Below are 7,521 nucleotides of genomic sequence, written 5' to 3'. Positions count from 1 at the left end.
ATGTATATATATTGCTTTGCAAGAGTGTGATTGCGTAGGTGTGCAATTTTGGGTTAGTGATATTTGGAGAAGGGTCTGAGTGAGCCAGAGGACAGTTTAATATCCGCCAGTAACAGAGGTAGAATGTCCTTGTCCAGGGGCTCCCACAGGGCGGCCCGTGTGCGCGTCAAGGCGGTGATGTGTTCTCCAAAAGAGACATTGGGACGAGAAGGAAGTAACCAGAGTCACAGTATACACAGAGCTGGGATAGTCTCTGTGTAGGTGTGAGAGAGGGTTACCATGTAATTTCATAGAAGCCCCAACACTCTGGGCTGGACATTGGATAACTCTGCTCTTCAGGAAATGAAGAGGAGAAGGGTACATTTCCGGCTGTTTCTGTCCGTTGATCGTGGAAACGGACTTCATTGCCGCCTCCGTACTAACCGTACTTAGTACTTTTCTTTAACACTCCGCCAACACCTGCTATTAAAGCTCGCATGGCCCTTCCCTGCGCATGCTTGTATCTTGCTGTAAAACCCAAACTCGCCCCGGGTAATACTTCTAAAATTAATAAAAATATCTTATGTAAGCACTTACACTTTCTCTAGAATGCTTAAGTCCTTACCTTAACAACTTCCAAAAACCACTAAGCACCACTTTAATGCTTGCGAACTTCATAAAATTTCGCAAACTGGCCTTCCAGAAATATATATTACTTCAGTAGAGGGAATTCTACATTAAGTCATCTAAATTAAGTCAATATTGACTGAGGAGAAGTTTTCCAACTTAAATGGTACTTTGAGTCCTAGTTCAAATAAACCCTTAGGCAATTGCAATCGCCTGGTACAATGGTTCTTTAACTTGTTAGATTTGCAGAAAACATTTTTCTTGGATTTTTTTCATACAGAACACTAACTTTGTATTGGAGAATTGGTGAGTGATGAGTAAGGTAATAAAACCAGTTGCAAGTTGCATGATTGCGCAGTTGCATGAGTCTATAGTTTTATTGCATCATTACCATTACATCTAAAGAGTCGAATAATAAAAATTCGAATAAACGCATAAACGTGAAGTCGGCTACACACTTCTTTTATCAACTCATCATTACCTTCTACTTTATATTTTTGACGTCTCTGAATAAGTTGACAATTTTATTGTTATTTCAGTTTTTCCGCCGAACACAAAAGGCGGAAGCAAGGAACTCCAATGTGCCGCAGAGCACTTTTTGAGAACTTAAATCTAAAACGGTGGCTAGATGTACTTGGTTCTGGCTGGAACTTCAAAACGACTTTTTGAGATTCAGCTGTGAGGAAACTCACAGAATATCGAACTGCAAATGAAATTGAAAGAAACAGGTGGCATGCCTTTAAAGGCGGTGCACATTTCACGAAATATAAACAAAAAAACCATTTGTGAAAACTTAATTATTCCCAAAATTTAGACTACGATCGTATCACTTCCGCTTAGGAGTAGCAGGAGAACTTTAAGGAAACTTTATTAGTATGAGTTGCCTCCTTGGTTGGTTATCCTGTGCTGTGACAATCCCTTCCAGTAGTAAGGCTGTCAAAGGCTCTACTAGAACACGGCCAAGCAGGAAGTGGAGAGCGTACTCCGCTAATAGCTCGTAAAACTACAACAATACAGCTCAGGAAGAAGGCACATAAAAGAAAAGAAGAAAGGCGCCAAGAAAATTGTGAGAGCCAGCTGGGCACCGTAAATTCTCGTGACCATAAACTTGTATTAAAATTTATTTCATAAAGGACTTACTTTATTATTATGCGCGATAACCTTGCTTTAAACAGTAATTATAACCGTGAAACAATTTAGCTAATATTTAATTACGGGAAGCGACTAAAGTTGTGCTTTTATTATCTGGAGACAAAAAAGTGGACGCTACCATTACTTTTTATCATAACTGAATGGAAGCCTTTTTATTCACTCTAACTATCCCGACTTCCAGTTCGTTGAAATGCAATTAGTGCATCTAAAGTTGTGCATCTGTCTTATCCTCCCTGATAATATCCGCAACCCCAGGTGGCTGTTTGGAAATCTTCTCTGGCTACATTCTACGTTACTGCGCATCCTGCTTTGAACTGATACCGAGGATGGGCTCTTAGGAGATGATACTCCTGAGTTGTCCAGGAGTGGGTCTGAGAAGTATTCGGCGCAAGTGGTAAGTATATTTAAACTTTGTTGGTGGCTTTACCTTGGATTGGCGAAATTAATAGTGTTCCCTGATTTCCTATTGGCACCAGTTCCGCTCTTCCCAGTTCTATTCCTAGAAAAGCTTCTCATAGCGCAAGGTAGACTATTGTGATAATGTCAAGTTTTGATTTTGCACCAGAGATGTCTTGAGGTACTCAGAGTTCAGAAAAGTAGTTTTTAGAAAATTGAGCGCCTATGTGAACACGTTAAGCTCAAAATGAAAAAAATCCTAAGAAGCTCCCACTTCTCATTCCGTTCGCCTTTCTTCTTGGGACAATAACTTAGCAATGTAATTGCTTCAACCTTGCTTTTTCTTTTGAGACTTTCTTACGGAAGTGCGCACTTGAAAGTTCTACAACTATTATTTGAAACTTATTCAAGGAAAGTTTTGTTGAGGATATTCCTTTGGGAATGAGTTAGACTATTTCCGAAGTGTTTTGTTTTTGGTGGGATTTGGTTTTTCCATCGTGTACAACAGTGACGAGTGCCAGAGCATTCACTAGAATTTTCAGTTCGCCGAAAAGGAAGTGACTGAATTGGTTCATTTTCTTGGTTTGTGTTTTTAGTTATCTAATCGGGAGTTTACCATAACCTAGCTGAACTCTTAAAGTGGTTTTGTGTGCTGTTACCTATTCATATAAGAATTTATCAGTTTTGCTGGTTGCTTTTTGTTGGTTTTATGAGGGTTACTAGTTTGATTTATGAGGGTTACCAGGGGGTGGACGATTTTGGAGGGTTCTCTCCGCCATATTTATGTATTCTGCAGGAATTATGTCTTCTTACTCTGAGAAGATGTTCTTTCGAGAGCTGATTTCTAACGTCCACTGAAATTTGGCGCCTCTTTCGGTTACGCGTGAATAGATAAACTGGAAATATGTTGCTGATGTAAAATAAAAACCAACTGCGCAGTTACAGCACATTTGCGCAGTTACAGCACATTTGCGCAGTTACCACAGATTGGCTGCCATATCTTGTTCGGCAGCTGCTTACTGCAACACCAGCAACAGAAAAAAAGAACGCAACAACGTTAAAGCAAATAAGTTCTCCTTCTGCCTTTCTTATCGTTAGATGGGATAATAGGAAGCGAAGTGGGATACCCCTTACTAAACCAAACTAAGGACGTGGTTGAGATATCGAGTTCAATTGCTATTCAGTTTGTGAACGTTTCCAATTTGTAAGCTTGGACATATCTTGTACAGCTGCACTGGGCACTCAGAGACCTGGAAGTGGGTTAGTGCAGCAGCGGTACATTGGCGCAGCCGACTGGTTAAGCACGGCAAACTCCCCCTCCTTGTCCTTTATTGAATGAAACGAGTTGGTGCACGGATCAGCGATTCCGCCTGGGACACTCCCGACCCTTAGGCTACCACATCCTGTCATCTGCCGCCCTCCAGGACTATTCACTCCTAACTTTACACTACTGGAATCATTACTTTTCTTTTAATTCTCCAAGGAAGAATCTCGCTAAACCAGATTTTCTAGTCGCTGTTCCCGATGGAAATGCACCTTTTGTTTCCTCTAAATACGAAAAGTGATTATTTCAAATTGATCCGAGTGTCTCTCAGTCTGTCAGTCTGCATAACTTAAAAACAAAACTTTGTGTGAACGACCATCTTTTAACCCAATTTCCGCATTGAGTTATCTTGAATTTTTAGAAATCATACTAAAAAGATAGTTTCCTTGAACATTAAACTTGTTCACAATTACCATATTAACATAAAATTGGTTGTGGTAAATGTACATGTTGTATCAGGTCTCGAAACAAAAACCTAAATCATTAAACTTAGGCAAAAGTTTCGAAACAAAATGATCAACTTGATTAATTCAAGCTCAAATTAAACCCTTTCAAGTAACCAAGAAAATTAAAGAAACTCGATAAAGCTGTGCTGAACAGAAGCACTTCCGGTGTTCCGGTCTACCGTTATTGTTCCGCCTACTAATTCCGATTAGACATTTCCGAATCTTAATTACTAAACAGTTGTTGGGTTGTTTATTATAAGTTCATAAATTTAACCCTCTCTTTTGAACTCTGCTTGAAAAACGTTTCCAATAAAACTGATTGAGCTTCAAAGTTAAAAGAAAACAATAGGAAGCATGAAGGTAGTTCCAGACTAATCTCTCAGTTCAGGGAATATGTGATGGAACAGAGGGATGAGTTGCCGACCTCTAAGGATGCTCAGGCCAGTAGATATATGGATCGGAAGGAAGTGCTTTATATAATCCATCTGCTGATAATCCATAACATCTTCTTATGCCGCACGTTATGCGCAATTTTCATGAAAAAACGATTTTTCCCCCCAATCCCTTTCCAGAACCCTGTCGGGTATTAACATAGAAGTGAAGCAGTTTGTAGGGTTCGATTTATAGGGGTAATAAAGAGAAGCCCGCAGTTGGTAACACCAGTAGCTGCTAGCTATTATAACCTCGCTACAGACAGACAGACGTTTGTTTTTGGTTGTAGTAGACCCAATTGGAGTCGTTTTTTTTTTTATACCATCCTAACAAGCAATAAAACTAACTCATCATTACTTGAATATTTTCTTTTTCGCCCGGGGGTTTATCCGAACATTATTGGATTGGATATTAGGGTTTATATTGGATATTGGATGATGTGAGGGCTCATAAAATGTTGACTGAATACAATGAGTTTTCTGCGAACTTGGTCAAAAATGCCTAGCTTGGTACCTTAACTTTTGGGGGGGAGCCATGCGGAGGGCTTTAATGACCCTTGGGATAGTTTATCCAAGACTGGAAGCGCGATGATAGTTTCCCAGAAGCTATTTTAGGAAGCCAGGGGTTGAAGTAGGATACAGCCTTTTAAGGCGGCTTAAGAGTAACATCTAGTTTTTAGCACACAAGAGAAGTGATCTAACCCCTGCATCAGGAATATTTGCGATCCTTACGGTACCCGAGTCTTAAAAACAACACTAGTACTGGCATTTCCAACACTCCTAAGAGTTCAGTCCACATCGTGAGCGTCCCTGACTTTCCCAGTTCTCTATAAGAGGGATGAATGTAACATTTAAGGATTAGTTGTTCTATTTCTCTCCCTAAAAGTCTGGTGAGGATCCAAGCACAACTTCCTCTTATGTGCTTGTATTTCTGCCGCTTTGTTCACTCTTGAACCTTCAATTTAAACTAGAAAGTAGTTCACTTCAATATTACGTCCATTTGAAAGTTACAGTTTTTGGCGAAAAACGATAACAGTTACAGAAGTCTGTTTGGTGAAATGGTACTTCACATCCAGCTAATTCCTGTTGGGTAATTTTGAGTAAATTACCCAATTAATCCCTAAAATGATTGAAAAGATGTTTAATCCGTATATTTCACAGAAACATTTCCTGGATCTGTAGCGAAAACTCGAACTGGAATATTTGACTAGAACGCTACACTTCCCGCGTTAGTAAGAGCGGAAAAGGCCAGATCAGCTGATAGTCTGTCAAAGTCATTTTACCAGCCGTTGGAAAAGTAATCAATTAAAGAAATAAAAAAGGATCAAACAATTGATTTAGAAAAGTTATTGAACTGATTTCTGAAATGATCAAGGTGTTCCGTTTCCATCTCGAATTTCCGTTCATACTACGAAATAGAAAATAAGATAAGATTGAATTCCTTCACTTTTCACTGGGTTTTCTGAATGATGTTTTCTTGCGCTTGAAAAGAACTGACAGAGAGAAATGTAAAGGAAAGCGAAGGCGGACTGAAAGGAAATTGTAGTTTCTGTTGGCAGTCACAGACGGAAGTAGAGCTTGCAGAGAGTGAGGCTCGCTCTTATCGATTCAGATCATCATTATGAATATATCCTATATAATAAACAGGAAATGTCTGCAGTGCTCCTTGACTCCAGGGGTGAGGGAGTTCTTTTGGGTTCGCCATCTTCGGCCTTCTTTCATCTCTCTCCATCTCTCTCAGGGCAACTTCTTTATTTATTTAAATCATTTAAATTACCATTGAGAGGAGTTTAATTAATTAACGAACCTACTCAAAAGAACGCTCTGAATATTGGCTTTAGGGACTCCTTCGCCTCCTCTCTTCTTGTCTTCTATCCCTTTTACTGACGTCAGCATGTTTTAAGTAATAAACAATTTGAAATTATGGATTTTGTTGGAAGAAAGTTACCGGCCGAATTAAAAAGTTAAAGATACCAGAACTAATTTCCTTAGATATTCTCCAGGGAAAGTACTGCGTAAAGCATTGTGTCCCATCAGTACTTTGCAATGTTAAGGTGCCTTATAGTTGGAAGTACCCTTTATGGTGGAAGTTAACCATTTATTCAGTGCTTTTTTCGCCCCTGGAAGCGGAGCTTCCTTTGCAGCATTTTCTGACCAGAGCGGCATAATGAAGTTCCCCAAAACGGTGTTGAAAAATCTTTGAAGGGCTATATAATACCTTCCTAGGCAAGGAATGGCAAGAAATATTGATTTGGGAGAGCAATAAGGAGAATAATGGGAGACAGACAGATAAGGGGGAGATCAGTGTGGTGGACGCCACAGCCACCCAAAATACCTTCACAAATACCATTGCAAAATTACACTGTTTTATTTCAAACTGTACAGTCTTTAATTAAACACTTATTGTTTATCTGCATTAAAGTTGATTATCATTGACAAAAATATTTATAAAATTACAACCAACCTGTCTGGCGAAAATAACAGGATCATGATCCAATATAGAATTGAAGTTAATACATACACTTCCAGACAAATGACAAAACTTAAAGAGGAGACAAATTCCAACTGACAATTTGGATTAAATACAGAAGTCCAGACGGACCACAAATTTTGGCTAAGCCAGGTGACGCTATGACCTTTTCAAAATATGGCGGACCGACGCACAAGCACGATAAAGTCAGTTCAGGACTCCCCTGCTCTGTTGAGGAGCCCATGGGAAACTGGCTAAAACTCCCAGGCACAAGCTGGAGCTCCCTCTCCTTTCTCTTCTCCAGTTCTGTCAACTGGGCAATGCTGCGCTATCAGCGCCGAAAGACAAATTCCAGGCCGGGGGTGGCCGCACATCCTTTCGAGGATCGAACAGGTGTTGCAGGAGAATACATCTTCTCTCAGGCGGAGAGGGATATAATTCCAATCTGCAGACTCCAGCCTCTTTCTCAGCTTGCTTAGCAGGTCTTAGAGCGAGTTATATCATCCAGGAGTGCGCACACATCCATACAAAGGCCATGCTGTAAAAACTTATGGTTATACTATCTCCGAACTAAGAACACCTCGAAACAGAAAGTAGAGAATCTACACGATGGTAAAACCTTTCCCAGTAGAAATAAGAGGATGCAAAAATCGATGAACATTGTTTCAAAAAAAAAAAAAAAAAATTCAATATTTT

This window comes from Rhodnius prolixus, unplaced genomic scaffold, assembly GCF_049639745.1.
Source record: "Rhodnius prolixus isolate KJV_2025 unplaced genomic scaffold, Rpr scaffold_22, whole genome shotgun sequence".
In the NCBI taxonomy this organism is placed as follows: domain Eukaryota; kingdom Metazoa; phylum Arthropoda; class Insecta; order Hemiptera; family Reduviidae; genus Rhodnius; species Rhodnius prolixus.
The sequence above is the reverse complement of the archived record's forward strand: the minus strand, read 5'-3'. Positions refer to the sequence as shown.